This window comes from Sorex araneus, chromosome 2, assembly GCF_027595985.1.
Source record: "Sorex araneus isolate mSorAra2 chromosome 2, mSorAra2.pri, whole genome shotgun sequence".
Lineage (NCBI taxonomy): Eukaryota > Metazoa > Chordata > Mammalia > Eulipotyphla > Soricidae > Sorex > Sorex araneus.
The window spans coordinates 230,827,048-230,848,893 of NC_073303.1; the positions used below are offsets into that span (position 1 = coordinate 230,827,048).

A 21,846-nucleotide genomic window follows, 5' to 3' on the forward strand; every position below is an offset into this window, starting at 1 on the left:
GAGCCCCTCTGCATCTAGGGAATGCAGCTCTGGATATAGCAAGCCTTGAAACCTTGGGAAGCCAGAAATGTGAACAAATATTCCAACTGAGGACAGAGAAAGTGGTGCATGGAATGGGATGTCAACCCAGAGAAGGAGCCAGTTGTTTCCACGACAAGAAGCTAGAGCCAGTGTCCACAGCAAAGTGCAGAGAGAGCAGGATAATCACAGGGAGAGAGCAAGGGATCCCTGCTATCTAGCTACAGAATAGTTTCTCTTACAGATTATTACATCATAATGAAACAAAATGAGTAAATGGGGTCAAAAGAAAGCAACTTTTTGTATTAAAGTAAGTCACAGGATAAGCACCCTGCCTTCTGGACTTCCTGTAATAACTAATAAAACCATCTTATATATTGGAAGTTGACTGAACAATAGATTTTCTTGGGGGGGAGGGGAAGAAGTAGTCACACCTGGTGATCCCGGGAGGTTACTTCTGGCTTTGCACTGAGGAGTTACTCCAAGTGTTGCTCAGGGGACCACATGGGATGCAGAGGATGGAACCTGAGTCTGCCATGTTCATGGAAGCACCCTAACTGCTGTACTATCTCTCCACCTCCAAAATAATAGATCTTTTGAAATATATTAAGTATCAGAGCAAAAGGGAGGGAGAGAGGGTACCAGGCAATAGATAGCAATGCAACTAAAAACTGAAAAGATGGTTCATGTACAATCATCATTGAAAACGGGATCTATGCAGACAATTAGCTTATTCCATAGTATGAAAGACCTCAGTCAACTGAACATATGAATGTGCCTAGTTCATTCTCCATTGCCAGTAATAATCAAGTGCTCATCATAACACAGACCACATGGGAGCCTGGTTTCCTGAGTCTGATTATGCACACAAATCACCCATGTGTTAAACAAGAGGCTCTGCTGCCTGAGCTGAGGGAGTGAGTGGGGATCAACCACTGCGAGTCTTTAGCTCCTGGGCACAGGAGTCTCTGAGCCCTCAGCCCACTTGGAGCCACACAGAAAGGGGACTGAGGCTGGGATGAGTATGACCAGCGTTCACCAAAACAGGGTGGACAGCACCTCAGGAGACTTCCCTGTCCCAAACCTGCAGACTGAGTGTGACGTCCTCAGCATCTCGGCCCCAAATGTGGGCCAGTCTCCCTTCAGGTCTGGGAGTGCATGGAAAGACTTGGAAAGAAAGTGCCTCCTCCTGTCTCAGCAAATGGTTGGAGTGTCACCACAGCCCTGGTGGGTCATGACTGGAGGTCATGACCCTCCAGGGCAGACACGGGGCTGGACCCATGGCAGTCACTTTTCATCCACTGTAATTGCTTTCCAGAGCCCATGCTTGCCTCCATTATTATCCCAATCTGTTCAGTTTCATAAACACACACAGGAGAAACCCACTGGGGGAGGAGAGGGCACTAAAAATTACAGCAAGGGTCATCCCTGATGAGAGACAGAGAAGGAGACCAAAGGCAAATGTGCAATTAAGTCACTAGAGGCCCCAGGACTCCCATCTTTGAAGAGCAACCACACCCTACCTCACTGCAAAGCACAATTTTGTTAATAAAAGGGATCCATTGGAATGTGACCCTTCAGGGCTTTTACACAAAACAACACTTCTGGAAAAAAAGGACCAGTAATAATAGCTTAGCCTCTCCAGGTGGGGCAGGCAAGGGAACTGACCTACCCCAAATCCCTGTTTTGCCAGTTTCCTTAGAACCACTCAGCATTTCACAGAGCATTTCAACGTTCTCTGCCCAGTGCTCAGCCTCTTGCCCACAATTCCTACCCATCTCGATGAAGGCTGCAATCCTGGTGCTTCTTCCTAGACTTAGCTGAAGGGCAGAAGCAGTTTTCATGGGGTGCTCCACTTTTTCGTGCAGGCTCTCCAAAGCCTGTACTCAGCCCTGCTGCATCAGGCGGAGGGGCAGACCTGTCTGCTCCCAGGGAAGGCTCTGGCGGCAGGGAGATCCCAAGTTCCCTCAATGCTCTGCAGATAATCCCCTACCCCCAATAAAGAAGAAAAGAACAGCAAGGGCTTATAATAACTCCTCCAGTGGCTGCAATGTATCATGTTCACCCTCTTCCTGGGCCCTAGGGACCAATTGTATAAAACAGTGAAGGACAAAGAGATAACTGAGTAAAAGTAAGGCAAAGGACATCCTGTTCTACAGGAGCCCAATTATCAAGCCAGGGAACAGCATTCCATGCATCACTTAAAAATCAGAGCAAGAGATTTAGGCTGACTGTTAGGAGAGATCGTACAGTGGGTAGGACGATTGTCTTGCATTCCTTGGACCCAGGTTCCATTCACACAGGGTCCCCAAAGCCCTACCAGGAGTAATTCCTGAGAATAGAGTCTGGACTAAGCCCTGAATACTGCTTGGTGTGACCCAAAAATAAAATAAAGGAAGAAGTAGAAAGAGAGAGAGAAGGGAGGAAGAAAGAAAGAAAGAAAGAAAGAAAGAAAGAAAGAAAGAAAGAAAGAAAGAAAGAAAGAAAGAAAGAAAGAAAGAAAGAAAGAAAGAAAGAAAGAAAGAAAGAAAGAAAGAAAGAAAGAAAGAAAGAAAGAAAGAAAAGAAAGAAAGAAAGAAAGAAAGAAAGAAAGAAAGAAAGAAAGAAAGAAAGAAAGAAAGAAAGAAAGAAAGAAAGAAAGAAAGAAAGAAAGAAAGAAGAGGAAGGAAGGAAGAAGAGAAAGAGAGAAGAAAAAGAAAGAAATTTAGGCTGGGAGCCGAGCTTGGAGCAGGGGTACCTCTCCTTGAATTTGGGTTAAGGTGTTCTCAGCTTAACAGGGCCTTCAGGAAAGAGATGTCATGGTCTTCAGGGAACAAAGAGACAGACAAGCTGAATTGAGACAGGGAATAGAGAGGCCATGGAGGGAAGTCTCTGAGCCCAGGTAGGGAAGTACCGAACATGAGGGCACCTTCCCTTCTGGGCTGGCTGTCTCTGAATCTGCTCATCTTCAGCTCACCAGTGAACCACATTGAGTGGTCAAGGGTGCCACAGAAGCACAGGGCAGGTGTTTCCAAAGGAGTGTCTTCTTTTCCTCTTTCTTAGTGATCTTTTTTTTAGATTTTTTATTAGTGAACCACCAAGAAGTACAGTTACAGACTTACAAACTTTCATGCTTGCATTTCAGTCATACAATGGTCAAGTACCCATCCCTCCACCACTGCCCGTTTTCCACCACCAATCGTCCCAGCATCCCCACCATCACCCCCACCCCGTCCCCTCTACCCCAACCTGCCTCTGAAGCAGGGTATTCCGTTTTGTTCTCTCTCCTTTTGGGTGTTGTGGTTTGCAATAGAGGTATTGAGTGGCCATCAGGATCAATCTACAGTCTACTTTCAGCCCACATCTCCCATCCCAAGCGGGCCCTCCTAGCACCCTTTACTTGGTGGTCTCTTCTTTATCTGAGCAGCCTTTCTTCCCAACATGCTAGGCTGACTTCCAAGCTGTGGAGTAATCCTCCTGGTATTTATCTCTACTATTCTTGGGTGTTAGTCTCCTATTCTGTTACTTTATATTCCACAAGTGAGTGCAATTTTTCTATGTCTGTCCTTCTCTTCCTGACTCATTTCACTTAACATGATACTTTCCATGTTTATCCAACTATATGCAAAGTTCATCACTTCATCTTTTCTAGCAGCTGCATAGTATTCCATTGTGTAGATGTACCAAAGTTTCTTTAGTCAGTCATCTGTTCTGGAACACTCGGGTTTTTTTTCCAGATTCTGGTTATTGTAAACAGTACTGCAATGAACATATAAGTGCAGATGTCATTTCTACTATACTTTTTTGCATCTCTGGGATATATTCCCAGAAGTGGCATTGCTGGGTCAAATGGGAGCTCAATTTCTAATTTTTTGAGAAGCGTCCATATTGTTTTCCAAAAAGGCTGAATCAGTCGGCATTCCCACCAGCAGTGAAGGAGAGTCCCTTTCTCCCCACATCCACACCAACACTGGTTGCTTTTGTTCTTCTGGATATGGTCCAGGTTCTGTGGCGTGAGATGGTATCTCATTGCTGTTCTGATCTGCATCTCCACGATTCTTAGTAATCTTTGTTTTGATCTGCTAGGAGCAGAAAGGAGCAAGCAAACCAAACCCTCAGATATGTAAGAAATAAGGCTAGAGACCATTTTCTAGGAAGGTCAGAGAGGCATTGATGATTTTACTCACACATGTGATCATTCTTCAAGCCTATGACAGTCACCCAGCAACTCCCCTGGGAGCCTGAAGCTCCCAGGGCAAGGATTTCCCCTTCTTAGAGGAGCAAAGGCTAAGAAGGAGAGCCATTTTCCTAAATGAGGTCACCACATCCTTTCCCCACAGAGCTGCTCCAGAGTTAACCTGTGCAAATCCCCTGGCTTAGAGGACACCTCCTTAAGCTCATTCTGGGAGGTGGTGGCTGCTGAGGTTTCCAGCTCCCTCCCTCCCTCCCTCCCTCCCTCCCTCCCTCCCTCCCTCCCTCCCAGCTGAGGCCTGCCATGTCCTGAGGCAGTGATTTGGCCTCACCAAGGTTCCCTGACCTCAGCCTGGGTCCCGCAAAGAAACCACAGGACTAGCATGGGCCATGGCAGCATCCAGAAAGTCACCATAGCCTGGTGGTCTGTGGCTGGGCCTCAGTAAACCCTTTGTGTAACGAGATGGTAAAAGCACCCAGGATAAAGGTCAGGATGGTAGGGGGAGATGAGAGGAGGATGGGCACTTTCTTGCAAGATCATCTTGAGCCCTGTCAGAAGTGATCTCTGAGTACAAAGTCAGGAATAAGCCCTGAGCACTGCTATGTGTGTCTCCCCAAACCAAAAAGAAATGATAATAATAAAAAGAGCCCCCAGGAAAAGTACACACAAAATCTGCAAACCAGAGCCTGTCCCTTTGTTCCCACCGTTTGTCATCTTGGATGTTAAGGAAACCCAGGAGTAAGCAGACATAAGAACATAAGAAACCCAGGAACCCTGCAACCCTCCTTCACTTTGTTTGTTTAGAGGGTCACATCTGGCACTGCTCAAAGATAACTCTTTTTTTTTTCTTTTGCTTTTTGGGTCACACCCAGCAATGCACAGGGGTTATTCCTGGCTCATGCACTCAGGAATTACTCTGGGCGGTGCTTGGGGGACCATATGGGATGCTGGGAATCGAACCTGGATCGGCCGCATGCAAGGCATGCAAGCCTTATCCACTGTGTGTGCTATTGCTCCAGCCCCCTCAAAGATTATTCTTGACTCTGCACTCAGGGATTCCTCCTGGAGGAGCTCGGGGATCACAAGGGCTATTGCGTCTCAAACCCTGGTCAGCCATGTACAAGGCAAGAACCTTGCCCACTGTACTGCCTCTTGGCTTCTGGGGGTAAAATTCTAAAGGAGCAGCGGAAAATGTTTTAGGAAAGAAACTCATTAAAGGAGAGACAAGAGAGACAGTTCAGGGTTAAAGCACATGATGGACATGCAGGAAACTCAGGTTTGATCCTGATACTTCTGGTTCCCCAAGCACAGTGCTGGGAGGAGCCTCTGAGCACCATCAGTGTGGCCCCAAACCAACACCCCCACAAATCCAAAAGACAACTTACACATGGAAGAATTTATTGTTTCGAAGAAACTCTCTCCAGATGGAGGTATCAGAATGGAAAATGCCATTGTTTCGTTGATCTGAATTCTTCAATGAATCTGTGATAAGCCAATTGGTTAGGCCAATCAGATACATCATGAAGCTTGGACAACACAGCTGCATGGCTCACCTTGCACATAAAGCAACCAGGGAGAGACTCCAGGTAAATAACTGACATGCATGCACACTAGAGGTTGCGAAGGGTGAACCCCCCTCCTGCCCCAAGTCCCAGGGCCTGACTTGTCTTTCTCCCCTTGGTGGGGAGGGAATACTGCCTCTATAAAAGGACTTTCCTGAATAAGGAAAGGAGCATAGGAAATGCTCTCCCCTGGAGTCACTCAGGGGAAAGCACTGTTGGGGTGAGTGTCCACTGTCTGATGTCACTGGGTTAGTGCCATGGGGGTTAAGAATCTCCATGCAGGGCAGCATCTATGGGCAGTGGGGCAGCTGGGATCCCTGGACATCCACAGCTCTGTGCTACCTGCTCATCACAGGGCCCGTCATCTGATTCTCGGCATTTGCAGGTCCTCTAGACCCAGAACATGCCTCCTCTCAGGAAAGGTCAGCTCCTAGACACAGCTCAGCCAGGGTCATATCTTTAACATACAGAGAATCTGGTCCACACTCTGGATCTAATTCTGATGCACCAAGCCATCATTTCTCCAACCCCAAAGCATCACAGGACCAGCCATGCAGAGACCAGAGACCACCTCTCTATGCACAAAGTCAGGAGAACTATTCAGACTCATCAGAACCCTCTTTGAAAGACATTGGTTCCTCCACAGCATCATTCAGTCAAATCTTTCTACAAGTCAAGATCCAGACACAAAACAGCCACCAAATCTGGGAAATCCAAAAAGTTTTCCAGACAAAAAAGACCAATAGCCATGCCTAGGCCACATAAATTGGATTATCCTGAGCTCAGAAGCCATGAGTGGCTATCTTAGTAATTTCCCTCCACAGTCAGGGTACCAGTTGGCACCCTGAATACAGGAATGTGGGTTCCTAGAGATGGCCCTAATGTTCAAATGGGTAGAAAGGGGACATGCCCCCACATTCTCTAACCGCCTGCAAGGAGACTGCTATTTCAGCCCAGAACAAACTGGAAGCCAGGAGGAAGGTGGAGTAGATACACTTTCTCTTGAGGTGGGTAAGATCTATAAAGAACTCCAGACACAAGAGAAACAAAACACTACCACTTTTCATTGGGGAAGATTCAATTCTTTAGGGAATCTGCTCATTCTAAGTAGTTCCTCCCAGGAAGATAGCAAAGCAAATGAGATGCCCTTGTCTTTTTGGTGTTAATCAAAGTATTCCCTAGCTCTTTTTTAAATCTTCTTTCCATTTCTTAGACATTCTATTAAACCTAGCTTTCCCTCCCACTCCCTCCCCAGTGTCAGGCCCTCACCACAAGTCCCCACTCTTGAGTTTTTCTGTATTGAGCACAAAGACCTCAGCATAACAAAAAAATGACATAGATTTGGCCAAAGTCCCTTCCTGGAGACATGACACATCATTATAAAGGGAAATACACACACACACACACACACACACACACACACACATATTTATGCCTCTCAGAGATCCTGGCAAGCTACTGAGAGTATTCTGCCCGCACGGAAGAGCCTGGCAAGCTCCCTGTGGCATATTCGATATGCCAAATATAGTAACAAGAGTCTCATTCCCCGGACCTTGAAAAGAGCCTCCAATCGTTGGGAAAGATGAGTAAGGAAAGGATGCTAAAATCTCAAGGCTGGGAGAGATGGAGACATTACTGGCGCCTGCTCGAGTAAATTGATGAACAATGGGATGACAGTGATACAGTGAACCATCTGCTTTAAAAAAAAAAATAGGCAAAACTAGACAACAAGGAACTCACAGTCCTTTTTAAGTTTTTCCAGATTCTTGGTATGTGACAGAGGACAGTCAGGTGATACCATTGTTCATAATCAGTCCTTGGTTGGCAACTCCTCCCTTTGCCCGCTATTGTCACTATGACCTGGGGTCTCACACATTTGCTGTGGTTCTCTCACAGACCCAAGTTTCTTTGCTCCAGACACCACACACTGGATTGTGTGCCAGGATCTCGCTGGGAGGAAGGGTGTGGGGTTGGAGAGGGAGGCGGAAAGTACCAGACAGAACCAGCAGCTCTGTACTTGGAAGGCTGACGTTTTACTGCTGAGCCATTCCCACAACCTAAATTTCACTTTGAAATGTTGTATTTTCAGGGCAGAGAGATAGTACAGGGGTAAGGCACTTGGCTTACAAGTGGTCAACCCCGATTAGAATTTCCAACACCACATAGTTTCTCCTAAGCATGGCCAGATGTCATTCCAGAGCAGAGTCAGGAATAGCCCCTGAACACCATTGCGTTCAGCCCCCAAACCAAGTAATAAATAATTTTTTGAAAGCAACAATCTCTCTACTAATCCTAACTTGAACTGTGTTCTATTTGCTTCCATTTAAGAAAAAAAATATACCAGGGACATAGCTCAAAGAGCATGTGCCTTGCATACATGTGACCCTAAGATCAGTCCCAGACACTGAATGCTCTCCTAAACTAATGTGGAGGTCCCCTTGAGAATATGTCAGCTGCTGTAGGGGCTAACAAGGTTCAATATACAACAGGAAATAGTTGCTAGAAAAAGTTTTACAGACATTAATCCAGGGTAATACTGACCATAATCAAATGGAAAATTTCCAGTGCTCTAAGCAGTCCATCCATCCACCAGCATCATCCAGTACTGCAGATACACATACCAGGTGTCCCATCATCTGTGCAGGAGGCAGGTTGCCTTAGGCCCTACATGCCTGCGTCTCAAACTTCACATAAGCTGACCAAAGCAAACCAGCCTATGGCAGAAGAGATTCACAAAGGGAAGAAAAAAGGCACAACCTGAGATATTATCTTCAGTGTTTATGCAACTGACCAGTGAGGGGAGGTCACAGATTAGGTCTACAACCTAATCTATTTCTTCCATGCCTAGGGAATACTCATAGACTCAGGATAACTGGCTATGCTCAAAAGAAGCTCACTGTCCATAAGGCACTCTGCATCTTTCTCCAAGATGGCCTTCTTCTCCAGTCCCAATGACAGAACACAATGTTCAGTTCTAACCACACATTTTAGCACCAATGATGAGCCCTCTCTGGGCTAAGAAAATATCAGCACATCCACCTATATTCAAGAGCATCCCTTACAGAAAAGAGAACAGTGCTCACTTCAGGAGAAATTTACTATCTACAAGACACATGAAAAAAAAGACATACCATATTTTACTGCATCATTGCACAAAAATATTTTTTGTAAAAAAAAAGTGAGATGCAACCATAAGTGAAGGGTTTTTAAAAACTGTCAATATTACTTATTAATCATTTATTTGTAAACTGCCTTTGGTGCAAGATCAAGAAACACAGAATACTCATGGATATAAGTTAAATATAGTCTAATTGACACATCATTTCTTCAAGATGTTTCATAAACACTTTTCTGTTCTGAATTAAAAAGATCCAACACATTAATTTTTGCAAGTTTGTTTTGAGGTCAAATACTGCACTGGAGAAGTTTTACTGCAGTGTTACAAAGCACAGTCTTAGAAAACTTAATCTTTGTGCGAAGATTCTGTGTGCCATCCCTGGGCTTGGTATCTGAAGCCTTGCCACAGTACCACTTAGATAATATGTCTACTTACTTTTGTCACAGTGTGTCATTTTTAGACCCATCTAATGCAACTGGAACTTTTGTTTTTAACTGTTTGCCAATTGCTTTGTAGAGCCTATGTTCCCAGATCTTGGTCATCCTCGTGCTTCACAGTCCCAAGGATGGGCGATGAGTATTTCCAGTAGGCGGTAACCAGTGGTCTCCATTCAGTTTCTACCAGTGGCCTTGGAAGGGTTTACACAGATAAACCAGGTGCCTGCGCTAAGACTTATAGACTGGAGCAGGCTCACAAGCATGAGAAGTCAGATGTCACCTACATACCATTGGTGATGATACAGCAGTCAAGAGTGACCTACTGAGTGGTATGATGAATATAATTCTACCATGAGACAAATATGCCACCAGGGAAGATCAAAAATCAGTTTGGGGACTATCAAAACAAGACATGACAGTTATTCAGTGAAATGTGCTAATTTTATTTTATTTTACTGTTTTTTTTTTGTTTGCACCCAGTGATACTTAGGGATTAATTCTAATTCTGTGCTCATGAATTACTCCTGATAGTGCACAAAGGACATTATGCTATGTCAAGGATTAAAACCAGCTTGACCATGTGCAAGGCAAATGTCTTACCCTCTATACTATTGCTCCAGCACCAGAAATATGCTAACTTTAAAGCAGAAGAGCCCTTTCTGAAATGCCCGGCATTACTGAGCTCATCTCCTCTGAAACAGATACTGCAAATTCAATACCAGAGCAATTAGGGATGGAAGTTAACCTGCCAGCCTACTGGTAGGGTGCACTGGGAAAAAGGGAGAAAGTATTTCTCTTGCATTCTTAATAAAAATGCATCTGATCAGGAAGCATTAGGGAGGGAGGCATTATCTGTAAACTGCTACAAGATAACTAACTCCAATTCTTCACAAACAATGCCTATCCCTCCTTGATCCCTCCCTGTCACAGCCCAGGGGTGCCTGACCTCCCCAAAGGACTCTGTTGCCCAGGACTCTGTTGCCCAGCCTTGCTCTGGAGAATCTCATGCCAAAAGTCAGATTAACACAGAACCCTGTAAAGTCATATCTATCTCCAACAATTCTCTTAATACTAAAATATCCAAGCAAAGCCAAAATGATAAAGGATGAAAACAGCAGTACTATCCTGATAAAGAGACACTGGAGGGATAGGACAACTGAGCACAGTGTGAGCCAGCCAGGACCAAATCCTAGACGAGAGGAGAGCTGCTATTAGAGGGTCATGCTGATGACTGGCAATATCTACCTAGGAACCATGTGTCAGCATTACGGGCTCCATTGCTTCTGGCTGAATCATGCTACGGAGGAAAGAAAAAACACTTTGACCTATGTAGGAATTGATTATTAAGCATAATCCTTGACACTAAAATGGTTCCAAAATTACAGCCTTTGGAGAGTTATTAGCGAACATGGACAATGGTTTATAATTGACAAACACCCATTAAATTGCTCTGAAGCTCTTTGTACTCTTCTTGCAACTTTGGCCCATGTCTGAAGTGTTTTCAAAATAAATTCTTAAAAAAAAAACACAAAATCAAGTCTGATTTGCAAAGTGTTTCCATGATAACATTAATTATATTAAGCAAGCCCCCCACCATATTAAATTTATCTGCTGCCATTTCTCTAACCATAGACTCAGGTGATTAACTGTCAGGTGGGCACAATGGGCCCACACTCAGTCATTCTGATTAATCTTATAGAAATAAGGAATTGAGACACACGCACAGAGACAAGTTCTGCAGAAAGAAGTAGAACAGAGGAAAGGCTTCAGGTATGAGGGCAAGGTAGGAGGTATGGCAGGGAATGTGATAGATTGTGAGATGTGCCAGAGTGAGGCCCTTGGAGAGTGGCAAGGAGGGAAGGAGAGGGAGGAGCAGGTGAGTGAGGAGGGAGAGGGAGGAGAGGAAGGGAGAGGAAGGAGAAGGATAGGAGACAGAGAGAGCTCCCAATTGTGCTCACTCACATACCCAGTCTCAGGAAACATTAGGTGCAATGAGCATATGTATTCAGTAACCACCCAGACCCTCCAGTTCCTTGATATAGGCATCCTATCCTTTTGCAAAGACACAACAGACACACCTGCACATCAGACACCAGACAGAATGAACAGTCACCACCGATCATCCCAGGAGAGGCTGGGGTACTACACAGCCCCATGAACCTCCTTTCCCCACAAAAGGGGGCCCCCAGGGCTCCCCCCACCCCTTCTCTCACCCAGGTGTGACAGGGAAGATTCAGCCCAGGCCTTAGATCAGCCAGGACCCAAGTAGACCCACATCCAGCCACCACCACCAACTCAGCTGCAAACTTCCCTGCAACTGATGACCCAAGAAGGTGCTGAAAAACATGTGAAGTCTCATCACTGGCTTGGAATTCTTGAGGTTTATCCAGAGGCATGAGGTGGGGGTGGGGGTGTCTCTGGGACCTGCACCAAAACCTTTGTTGAGCAGCTATATCCTGGCCTCACATGGACTGGAAAGGCAAGATTAAGTTATGGATCTGAAAAAGAGGGCTAGTTCCCTGAATTGCTCAGGAGGGCCGAGCAGAATCACAAAGACCTTCATAAAGGACTGCTTCTGGGGGTGGCACCAGAAGAGGCAGAGTGGCTGCATTTGGAGAGAACAGAACTGGGTGACCACCTAATGCAGACAGGTGGGCTCTGGAAACTAGGAAGAGGGGAGTCATGAATTGCGCTCCGGAACCTGCAGAAGAAACCCAGTCCCCCACACCTTGTTTCAACTCAGAGAAACTCCTTTCAGACATCTGATCTACACAATGAGGACTAGTACACTTGCATAGTTTGCAGTTGCTAAGCACGTCAGCAGCAAGAGAAAAGTAATGTAGGGACTGAGGAGAGATATCGAAGGGCTGGAGCACAGAGCTGGCGTCTCAAGGTTTCAGATTCAATCCCTGACACCTCGTGGCCTTCCAAGCATCAGCAGATGCAGCCCTGACAGCCCCCAAGCACCACCCTACTGTGGAACCTGGGCACAGACTAACACAATGAGCAGCACTATAGTGTCCCCCTCAGGCCTTCTGAGTACCATAAATGACAATTCCCCACCAGGAAAAAAGTAAAACAGCCTGTTCTCTCACCTGGAAATGCACAGGCTCCTCTCCTGGGCCTTTCTGAAGTCCTAGGAGGGAGCCTGGTCCTGCCCCAAAGTTCCCCAAAGTTTCATTTACAAAACAAGCCTCACACCTGAAGCTGCTGCCATACCACGGGCTGTCCTTGTTCCTTATAGAATTTTGCCAGCATACCACAAAACGTGTCCTTTTTCAGCCGCACAGAAATAAAAATTGCCCCAAGTTCCTAAGAAACAGGGTGAACCCAGAATTTACCACATCCAGTCATTAGGGAACTACCCCCACAGTGACGGCCACAGGCCCAGCAGTGAGGTCACCAAGGCCACCCTCCAGATTTCTAAGTCACCCTCACTAGTTAGTTGCAGCCCTGAGCAACATAGCCAAGCTCAGATCTGACCCTGGAGATTCACCTCTGGTCAGTCTCCCCCACACATTTCTCCAGTGTTCCACGCAACAGCCATCTGCAGCAATGAGCCTCACCTCTGGGTGCAGCAGTGACGCTATGGGAGCTCCACAGACTGCTCTGCCTCAGAGGGGGATGCTTTTAATCTTCGAACTGTTTGCATGGAACCAAGCATCTGCAGAGGCAGCTCCTGTCTGACCTCTATGTCACTGATCTGAGCAAGCACTGTTTTGGGTATGTGCTGCCTTGGAGGAAAGAGCATTAGAACTCTGGTTCCTTCATCCCACCAGGACCAGAGAAGGTCTCACCCGAGCAAGCACAGCACCAAGGGAAGGAACTTCCCCAGGAGGGGCCAAGACCAACCCAGATCAGCGCTGAGATCGATTCCGCTCCTGGCAGTTTGGGGTAGGTGGATGCATCTGGAGGGCAGCATGCTGAGTGATGGCAGCCAGGAGGAGAGAGACAGACGCAGAATGACCTCTCTCAGGGTGGGAGACACAGCACAGCTGAGAAGGTGCTTGCCTTGCACAAGGCCAATCCAGGGTCGATCTCTGGTATACACAGAGTTTCCCAAGTCCCGCCAGTAGTGACCCCTTGGCTGGATGTGTGACCCCCACACCTCAACCCCACCAAAAGAAAAAATTCCCTCTCTGGTGTAGTCTCCCATGATTCTGTATGGTTCTGTAGACCACATGAAATAGTCTACAGAACTGAGCTTACCAAGGCAGGGCAGAAATCAGGACCTTGAGATAACAATGGAGGTAAGTGGACACCCTGGAAGACTGACATTAACTGCATGTCATTCTCCTCCACCCACCCTCCACTATCAGGGAGATCTCTGCAGGCAGTGCATAGCTCTAGATATAAAGAGCAAGTGAAGATTGATCCCTTGCCCTGATTAGTTCTGGCCCTTCTAGGCCAAGTGCATGATTAGTTCTGGCCTTTCTAGGCCAAGTCAGGGCCAGATGACAAGACCAGGGGTGGGGGGTGGTGTGGAAGGAGACCCATCCAGGGAGCATCAGCGAGGCACATTCACAAGAAGTTTCATCCACCTTTCACCACGTTGTCATTACCCATGCCTGTCGCTGTGGGATCCCTCACACAAACCAGACCAATGAGCAGCAGGGATCCTGGTTCTGACTTGGAGAAATGTGCAGGAGAAACAGGTCTGGGGTGCGAGTGCAGACTGAGCCATGTGCTGGGGGCTCAGATGCCCCAGGACGGGCAGAGGCCACTGTGAGCAGCAGGAAGCAGCCTCGAGCCGAGCCGAGCACTTCCTTCTGTCAGTGAGAGCAGCAGGGCCCATCTCCTGTGGCCTGAGCACCAGGGTCAGGAAGGACAAAGGAGCCCCTAGGGGCTGCAGGCCCTGTCAGAAGCTCTCAGACCAGTCCTTGGAGACTGAACCCAAGAATCAGAAGGGGCTTCTGGGCACCCCTGTGGTGGGGACTTGATTCCAAGCCCTGTGGGTCCCTAGGCCTAGAATTGGCCCATTTTTGAGGAAAACTTTTATGAAGTTCACTTTCAAAGTGACAGAAATGTCCAAGATTCATAACAGTTTGTGCTCAAAATAAATTGTACCCATTTTAAAAGGCAGAAATTTAAAGGGAAGTGTCCTTCAACCTTGCCATACAAGCATCCACAAAAACCTAATATAAAGGTCTGTTGAAATTTTTTTTCTTTTTGTTTATTTTTTTCTTTTTGGGTCACACCCAGTGATGCTCAGGGGTTACTCCTGGCTCTACATCCAGGAATTACTCCTGGCAATGTTCAGGAAACCATATGAGATGCCAGGGATCAAACCCAGGTCAGCTGCATGCAACGCTAACACCCTACCCGCTAAAGTCCCAGTTTGCTGGAATTTTTCTAATTTTTTTTTCCTTTTTGGGTCACACCCAACAATGCTCAGAGGTTACTCCTGGCTCTGCACTCAGGAATTATTCCTGGCGGTGCTCGGGGGACCATATGGGATACTGGGAATCGAACCCGGGTCAGCCGCATGCAAGGCAAACGCCCTACCCGCTGTGCTATTGCTCCAGCCCCGCAGTTTGCTGGAATTTTAATGCTGGTCCCTAACTGAGTGGGAGGGGAAAGGAGAAGCCTAGTTATCAGGGGGAAAATAAAAGATCATCTATCATTTCATGGAAAGAACAATGTAACAGTTTTCCTTCAACACAGCATCTAGCTACTTGTCTCTGTGTCTCTGCTTTCTCTATTGAGAGGAGCCCCTCCATGCATTTTCTCTCTTTCTCTCCCCTCACACGTAAAGAAGTAAAATGTGACAGGCAAATTTATGCTAAGTCACTCAAGATGCATATAAGCATAAGGTAAGTGTCTCAAATCTATTAAACTTTAAAAGAAAGAACACAGAACAGTCTATTGTCTACTGCACAAGGGCAAGGCACAGGAATGAGGATGCAGGAAGGTGTTGGGAAGAGCAAAGGAAAGTCCTCTCTGCCACCGTAAGGGCCCCTTTCCTGCAAGTCAGTGAAGAGGCCAGAGGTCTTAGGCCCTGTGAGCAAAAGGAGGTGGGACATTGTGACAAAGCAGACGAGCAACATGTGTGAGAGGCTCTGGATGTCACACAGGAGGTGGAGGAGGGTCCCACGGCCACCTGAGTGTTGGGGTTGAGGGCTGAGGTCATGTGTGGGGCTCAGCAGCCCTGTGAGAAAGTCTGGCTGTAGGAGGCAGTTCTGACCAGACCCAGCTGGACCTCTGCAGGCTGTCATCTGCCCACCTTGGGTTTCATGGGTTTAAATTAGCCTAAGGTGGGAATGTGGAGAGGAACTCACAGTTTCCGAGAGGCTGGTCTAAGAGGCTGGGCAGCTGGGCATCAAGAGCCAAGAAGCCTCAGATGTCACCTGTGGTAGCACTGGTGGAGAGAGAGGGCACAGGTCAGCACTGGAGACATGACACAATCAGGGCAGGAGAGAGATGGCACAAGTCAGCAGAGGAGAAATGGCACAGGTCAGGGCAAGAAGGAGATGTCAGGGTCAAGGCAGGAGAGAGCACGGGTCAGGGCAGTAGAGGGCAGGGTCAGGGCAAGAGATGGCAGGGTCAGGGCAGGAGAGGGCATAGATCAGGGCAGGAGAGGGCAGGGTCAGGGCAAGAGATAGTACAGGGCAGGGCAGGAGAGGGCAGGGTCAGGGCAAGAGATGGTACAGGTCAGGGCAGGAGAGGGCAGGGTAAGGGCAGGAGATGCAGGGTCAGGGCAAGAGATGGCAGGGTCAGGGCAGGAGATGGTACAGGTCAGGGCAGGAGGTGGTACAGGTCAGGGCAGGAGATGGCAGGGTCAGGACAGGAGGTGGTACAGATCAGGGCAGGAGATGCACAGGTCAGGGCAGGAGATGGTACAGGTCAGGGCAGGAGATGGCAGGGTCAGGACAGGAGGTGGTACAGGTCAGGGCAGGAGATGGTACAGATCAAGGCAGGAGATGCACGGTCAGGGCAGGAGATGGTACAGGTCAGGGCAGGAGATGCACGGTCAGGGCAGGAGGTGGTACAGGTCAGGGCAGGAGAGGGCAGGGTCAGGGCAGGAGGTGGTACAGGGCAGGGCAGGAGAGGGCAGGGTCAGGGCAGGAGATGCAGGGTCAGGGCAAGAGATGGCAGGGTCAGGGCAGGAGATGGTACAGGTCAGGGCAGGAGGTGGTACAGGTCAGGGCAGGAGATGGCAGGGTCAGGACAGGAGGTGGTACAGGTCAGGGCAGGAGATGGTACAGATCAAGGCAGGAGATGCACAGGTCAGGGCAGGAAATGGTACAGATCAGGGCAGGAGATGCACGGTCAGGGCAGGAGGTGGTACAGGTCAGGGCAGGAGAGGGCAGGGTCAGGGCAGGAGGTGGTACAGGTCAGGTCAGGAGAGGGCAGGGTCAGGGCAGGAGATGGTACAGGTCAGGGCAGAAGACGGCAGGGTCAGGGCAGGAGATGCAGGGTCAGGGCAAGAGAAGGCAGGGTCAGGGCAGGAGATGGTACGGGGCAGGGCAGGAGATGGTACAGATCAAGGCAGGAGATGCACAGTCAGGGCAGGAGATGGTACAGATCAAGGCAGGAGATGCACAGGTCAGGGCAGGAGATGGTATAGGTCAGGGCAGGAGATGCACAGTCAGGGTAGGAGGTGGTACAGGGCAGGGCAGGAGAGGGCAGGGTCAGGGCAGGAGGTGATATAGGTCAGGGCAGGAGAGGGCAGGGTCAGGGCAGGAGGTGGTACAGGTCAGGGCAGGAGATGGTACAGGTCAGGGCAGAAGATGGCAGGGTCAGGACAGGAGATGGTACAGGTCAGGGCAGGAAATGGTACAGATCAAGGCAGGAGATGCACAGGTCAGGGCAGGAGATGGTACAGATCAGGGCAGGAGATGCACGGTCAGGGCAGGAGCTGGTACAGGTCAGGGCAGGAGATGCACAGTCAGGGTAGGAGGTGGTACAGGTCAGGGCAGGAGAGGGCAGGGTCAGGGCAGGAGGTGGTACAGGTCAGGCAGGAGAGGGCAGGGTCAGGGCAGGAGGTGGTACAGGTCAGGGCAGGAGAGGGCAGGGTCAGGGCAGGAGGTGGTACAGGTCAGGGCAGGAGAGGGCAGGGTCAGGGCAGGAAGGAGAAGGCATAGGTCAGGGCAGGAGAGGGCACAGGTGAGGACAGGTAGGAGAGAGCATAGTAGCAGCACCTAGGTCTTTGTCAGCTAGCAAAGATCTCCCCGCCCTGCGATCTGCATTGCAAGAGGGTGGAACAGGTAATTGCCTTGTGGGCTAATGGTGCTATGCTGTGCAGTGACCAGCAACAACCACCTGTCCCAGCCCACTTCCACCTGGGCACCATCACAGCCACTTAGCTTCAGACAGACCCCAAGGTGGAGCGGATGCTGGTGCACAGGGCCCTGCAGTGAGGCTGCTTGTCTTTGCAAGTGAGACATCCCCAGGCTCCTAAAGGGGGCATGACCGGCCCCATGTCAACAAGGCAAGGGGTGAAGAACTCTAAGTAGTAAGACTTAGATTTACCTGGAAATTGCTTTCCAAATAAAACTGTTCTAAACCAATGTTATTTGTATCCTGCCAAAGCAGGCTGCAGTTCCCAATCTTAGATGCTCCTCTAATTCTCTCTCCTTAATCCTCAAAGACTCTCAACAGTCAAAGGGATGTTCTTCAGAAAACAAAATTAAGAGGGGGAAAAATGTTCACAGTTGAGCAGAAGATGGATGATCTTGGAGAGAAAAATTTTGAAGAGAAACATAAAGACAGAAAAACAATATAAACTTGGAGCCAGAGAGATAGTACAGCGATTAAGGCACTTGCCTTGCACACAGCTAAACTGGTATGATTCCCAACACTGCACAGGCCCCGCCTCCACCCCAAATCCACCAGGGGCCACTCCTGAACATACAGTCAGATATAGATTGCCGGTATGGTCCAAAGGAAAAAAAAAATCTGAATTCCAGATGTAGTCAGGGGAAAGGAAGGCTCCTGTTCATACAGTGAGTTTTCAGACCCATGAGGCAAGAATCCCCCTAGAGAAATGAACAGAGACCGTCCTTGTTGGTGGCTCTCTTCAGTTTAAGGAATAGCCAATTACTGAATCTCCAGGAAATGAATCTTCTGACCATGATTGCTTTGGTGAATTCTCATCAAATTGTCTGATGCTTTAGGGCCCAGTTCCAGTGGATCCTAACAAATGATGCAATTTAGAAGGAATCCAGTGACACGTTCAAGCCTTGAGAGCCTGCAATCCACTCCTCAGTGGAAGGGGCATGCAAGCAGGTGAGTGTCAGGAGCCCTCAGCCCCAAGAGCCCCACCTGTTCTACACCTAGCCCTAGGGAACAAAGCACCAAGTCCTTCCCGTTCACGAAGGTCCCAAAGCCTGTGAGGAAGCAGCAAATGCTATCATCGATCTGAACTGTCCCAGCTCTTAGGAAACCGAGAAGGTGGAACAACAGTCTAGTGTTTTCAGGGAGTTCCATTCAGTCAAGTAAACGTGCCCTGCTCACTCACTAACTGGGTATCTGGATCCATTCCCCCAGAAGGGCCATTATTATCTACCCGGGAAAATTTAGGGCTTCTCCTAGAACTGGGGTAGCAAGAATATTTGTTCTGAAACAGTCGCTCCACAGCCCCATCTCAGCCACTGAGCGTGGGAGACATAGATGCCAGGGAGAGCCCAGTGCAGAGAGGTGCCTCGTGCAGGCTCAGAAGTCCTGGACTCCCAAGGTGAATCTCCCTGCTCAGCACAGGCACAGTCTAACATAAATGCCACTGTGCCGCACCCACATACACAGCCAATAAGTTGTTCTGCTGCCTCTCCCACAGACCCAGGACATGTATAGCTACACACACACACCAAAAGAACCCAACCATCATTTCCACTGAGCCTTATGCAGAGAGTCCCACAAAGTCCCCTGGGCAAGCTACTTCTTCCTCAGTGTTAGGGTCCCTGCTAAGACAAAAGTGTTTTCCTGAAACTTCTGTGTGCCCTGGGTTGTACCTGCCTGTTCTGCCCAGGCAAATGTCACATGGGACAGGAGAGTACCAAAGCTGCTAAGGGCCTTTGCAGAACAGAAGTTCAACCACAGGGACCCACATGTATCTGCATCTCTATAGGGAATTTCCCAAGGCAGAGTGGGACCTATTGAGGTCTTGCCTTCCCTTCCCTTCCTTTCCCTTCCCTGCCTTGCCCTTCATTCCTTCTTGGGTCTGGGGTCACATCCAATGATGCCCAGAACTTATTTCTGGCTCTGCACTCAGGAATTACTTCTGGAGAAGCTTGGGAGACCATATGTGAGGCCAGGGATCAAACCAAGGTCACCCCATGCAAGGAAATCTCCCTACCTGAAGACAGCCCTCACACAGTCTTCCAAGACTAAAGAATGAGCTGTTTAGGAACGCATGTAGAGGGAGCTGGTTGAGGAAAGCCAGGATGGGCTTGAACACAGAGGCAAGACGCCTGCCATCCTGATAGAACCCCGTGCTTCCCATGGCCTGCTCTCAGGTTTGCTGCCACAGCGACATGTTGCTGGGGCTCTTTGTGATGTTCCAGAGAAAACTGTCATGGAAAGAACATCAGGCCAGTCATGAGACATGCCAAGCTTATCCAGTCTGTTGTGAAGACACACCCTGGAAACAGAATAAACCCTGAGGTTTCAGGGTGGGGCCCACCAAGAAACACAAGCTCTGGCCTCAGGGACTCGGACAGTAAAGACATTTTCATTTCCCTTAGCAAAGCCATACCCAGGGCAGTGCCACACTGGTTTTCCAAGGCACTGGGTAAAGCAGGGCCGGGTGGCTCTGATTGCAGGCTCTTGCCTGGTCCTGAGGCATCTGAGCAGCCAAGAAAGTAGCCAGGGTCAGTTACCCTGGCCAGAGAGATCTTGGTCAATCACCTCGTTCAGCTCCACACTCCAGGCAGGAGGTAGCAAGGCCTCCCAGCTTTTTCTTTGGGTGCCTCGTCACATCATCTCCTTGGACAAAAGTCCCAGTCTTCCCACTCTGAGCCACAGCCACAGCCACAGCCAGACACAAAAATTAGCTTCCACCCAGGATGCTTTCCTCCTGTGGTTCCACAGAAGTCAGAGCTGCCACTTTCTTAACATGTGATAAGAAGACACTGTGATATTACAGCATTGAGACCTATCAGCCTCTCGCAGGGCAGATGCCAGGTCTTGGGTGTGCTCCAGGAAGGCACTGTCACAGACCCTGAGTCTGTGAAGTCTCTTCTGTAGCTCAAGTCTGATATGGGAACCATTGCAGCAGGCTGGAGGTATGCTTTGCAGGTTTGATACCCTGTGCAACAGTGGAAGTGACCCACAGAACTGGGCCCACTAGGTATGACCCCAAACTCAAAATATAGGAAATGAAACTCTTACTTAAAAATAATAATACAGGGGCTAAAGAAATAGTACAGTGGGTAAGGCGCTTGGCTTGCACACAGACGACCTGAGTTTTATCATCAGCACCCCATATAGTCCCCTGAGCACCACCAGGAGTGATCCCTGAGCGCAGAACCAGGAATAATCCTTGAGCACTGCTGGTTGTGGCTCCCAAACAAAAACAAACAAAATACTAATCATAATAATAAAAATGGTGCTGTAACAAAAATACAGTGGGTAAGGTGCTTGCCTTGCATATGGTCAACCTCAGTTCAATCCCCAGCACAACATAAAATTCCCCAAGAATAATCCCTGAATATAGAGTCAGGAGTAAGCCCTGAGCACCACTAAACAGGGCCTGAACACCAAAATTATAGCATTATTGTTAATAATGAAACAGAAGAGCAAATGCCCAGTAGTCACAGACCCTGCTCTCTGACATTACCATCCAAGTGCTGTTTCTGAACTCAATATGAGTGTGGTGTGTTGCCCTAATGCAAGTGTGTGCAAATGCATGAGGGTGCACACACAAGAGCTTATGTCTGCAGTGCAAGCTCTACACTCTTCATGATGGATTCCACAAACAATGACTTCCTGGGGAGCCACAGCTAAAGACTCAGGCAAAGTAAAGTCCTGCCAATTCCACGACAAAGTGTTTCAGCAGCTAACATGGGAACAGAATGATGTCATGCCTCTTCCCACAAGGCTGAGCTCAAGTGCGTCCTTCTCCAATTCACAGGGCTCTCTGACAGGCACTGGTATAATCTCCACCCAGGGGCAGCATGGCCAAGGCCGGGAACTGACGCCAGATGGAGCTTTGTCAGGTTTGACCCAGACAATCCACAGACAGAGCTCTGGAGCCAAGGAGGGGATTGAAAATCTGCACAAGGAGTGGGAACCTGGCCTCCCCAGGGCCTTAGTCAGCTCACCCCATGGTGTGTTCCTGTGACTCAAGGCCAGCCAGTCAGGAATCCAGAGGCCCCTGGATGAGCAGGAGTGAGAGGGAGCTACAAAACTGCACCCCTCCACCCAATGGGGAGAGCACCCCAAGAAACAGTAACCCCACCCCCCAGCCTCCCCAGGCCCTGTTCACCAATCTCACAGAGCAACTCTGGCCCTGGGGAAGGCAGGCTGGCCTGCAGCAGTGGGTGGTACAAACACAGGCTCTGCTGAGCATAGTAGCAGAGAAGGTGGCTCTCTACAGTCAGG

General features: G+C 48.6%; 1 protein-coding gene across 3 annotated transcripts in view; it reads right to left on the bottom strand.

Moving 5' to 3' along the window:
• TLN2 (talin 2) overlaps positions 1-21,846 on the bottom strand; it is a 412,543-nt gene that overhangs the window by 322,336 nt on the left and 68,361 nt on the right. The window contains exon 2 of one of the 3 annotated variants that reach the window (XM_055129221.1): positions 15,585-15,664. The exons of the other annotated variants lie outside the window; for them this stretch is intronic. The gene's annotated coding sequence lies outside the window, so the exon portion shown is untranslated. The remainder of the gene's footprint in view (positions 1-15,584; positions 15,665-21,846) is intronic. 3 annotated transcript variants of the gene reach the window in all.